The sequence below is a fragment of the Pteropus vampyrus genome, unplaced genomic scaffold (genome assembly GCF_000151845.1).
Source record: "Pteropus vampyrus isolate Shadow unplaced genomic scaffold, Pvam_2.0 Scaffold499, whole genome shotgun sequence".
NCBI lineage: Eukaryota > Metazoa > Chordata > Mammalia > Chiroptera > Pteropodidae > Pteropus > Pteropus vampyrus.
Window position 1 is genome coordinate 112,806 of NW_011889280.1, and position 2,244 is coordinate 115,049.

General features: G+C 54.0%; 1 long non-coding RNA gene across 1 annotated transcript; it reads left to right on the plus strand.

Annotated features, from left to right (window-relative positions):
• Positions 1-12: 12 nt before the first annotated feature.
• On the plus strand, positions 13-1,998 carry LOC111732855. The gene is made up of 2 exons (XR_002777742.1): positions 13-579; positions 771-1,998. It is a non-coding gene; the product is annotated as an uncharacterized LOC111732855 (long non-coding RNA).
• Positions 1,999-2,244: the final 246 nt, after the last annotated feature.

Genomic DNA, 2,244 nt, shown 5'->3' on the forward strand with positions numbered 1-2,244 from the left:
CGGAGGCTCTCGGGGAGAATCCGCTTCCGGGCCTTTCCCGCATTGCAGAGGTGTCCACAGTCCTCGGCCGATGGCCCCAGCTTGTGTTTTCAAAGCCAGCTGCTTGGCACCTCGAGCCCCCCCTCTACGCTGCCTCATTCTGCTTACAGCCCCTCGTGGTCGCGCTGGGCCCACTTGGACAGCCCAGGCCACTCTTCGTATTTTAAGGCCATCTGAGTAGCAACCTCAGTTCGACCTGCGACCACACTTCCTCTCGCCATGTTACATCACAGTCGCAGGTTCCAGGAATTAGAACATGGACATTTTCGGGGGGCCGTTACCTTGCCTAACACACCTAGTATCTCTCAAAGTAATATTTTCTGGATATACTTAGGCACATGTAGAAAAAGTTTTTTTACAGTTAAACTTCCTTTGGATTCTTAAAAAACCAGTGCCACGTAGAGATGCCCAGGGCTGTGGAAGAGGCCTGTGGGCCTTGGCTGGAAAGCCTCGCGGCTGGAGTTTTTCCCTCTGCGAGCCAGGGCTGAGCCCTGTCCCTTTCAGCCTTCCCCGTGACCCCGCTGCTCACTTCTTTGCCAGGTGAGCCTGGGGTTTCAGGAGCAGCTTGAGTCCAGAGGGGTGAGGGCCCCCGAGGGCTGTCCCCTCGCCGCCTGCAGGAATTACAGGGAGCTGGCAGAGAGTGTGTAGGATGAAACGGTTTTACCTTTTTTGATAGTTGGGAACACGGGAACACGACACTTTCTTCCCCTGAATTGTTTTATTGTTTACAGTTTCACATTTATGCCTTTGGCAAAATAAAGAAGCCACGTTCGAACACTGCCCTTTTTAGACTCTGTAAATGTAAGCAAAGTAAAATCCCAATAATACAAAGTCTCAGACAGCATGGCCTCTGAGAATTCATCTGCCGTCAGTGGAGAACCCGTTCTTCCAAAGACATCATTTCTGCAAAGGTGCGTGTTTAATCAGGCGAGGCCAGGTTACCCCGGGTGGCTGGCGCGGCTCCTTACTGAGGCACGTCGGGTCCAGCTGTCACCGCGTGGACGAGACGTGTGCCATTTGCTGACAGACTCCACGGGCTGCTCCCTCACAGGGCAGAGTGGCCGCACTGGGTGAAAACGAGCATTCCGCTCACTGTCAGGTGGTGGTCAGTGGGCAGGTGAGAGCATCAGGCCGGAAGCACTTCACGGCGTGCTCTCCGCGAAGGGCCAGAAGCCCGGCTAGTTCACCGTGGGGAGCGGTTTTTCATAGCTGCTGTTTTAGAGCGTCAGATGTGACAGAAAAGAGACACGGAAAGCATAAGAAATGCCTCCGCAGGGTGCCACCTGCCTCAGTGAGACACTGCATCTTAATTTCACTCCGTTTTTCTCTAAATGCCTGAGCCCTGGGGACTGGAACTGAGTTCGATATTTGTCTAATTAACCTTCGAATGGGCCATGAAGCCAGCTACTCCTTGCGTGGAGAACACCATCGGCTCCCTTGCTGGACACCCGCAGGGTTACCCTTAAGCTACTTTAGTGATGGTTATGGAAGGAAAACGCACTGTGGGGTCACGTCCTCTGTTACCGTGGACTTGTGGTCCCTGTACACACACCGGACGACCTTGACGCACGTTCTCGTTGGCACCCGGCTCACCGAGCTGTGCCCTGAGCCACTGTGTGCCCGGTGGCTGTCTGCACGTCCGCCGATGAGCGAGAGCAGCCGTCCTGCCAAATGCTGCAGTTACTGGAGCAAAGGACAGTCAAGCAGGCTACACGGATGGATACCGGCCACCGCCCAGCAGCCACACTTCCGGGCCCTTCACCGTGATGTCCTTCCCACGGCCTGCTGCTCCTGAGGCCGAGAATTTTCTTTAGTTTGTGAATTTGTGCCTTTTTTTAAAGACCAGATAAACTTATCTGTCGGACAGTTAGAAAGGTCACCAGAGGGAAAACCGGATTCCCTACTCCAGAGAACAAAAACTGGAGAACTGCGTTTAAATAAACAGCATTTAAATCAGGAGACGACTCACATCCAAATTTCTAGCTTCTCTTAGTCAACAGTTGGGTCTGATAGTACGAGGTCTTCACTTCCGCCCGTGACAGGGAGGCCCCTGGGAGGTGGTGTCCTTCAGCCTGTCGTGGGCCCTCTGGCTGCTTCTCTGGTCTAGTGTTCCTGCCTGAGCCTGATCAGGAGTGGAAGCATCAGATGTGGAGCAAGCTTTGGGGGATAACTTGGAAGGCGGAGGAGCAGTGAGCCCTGGAGTGG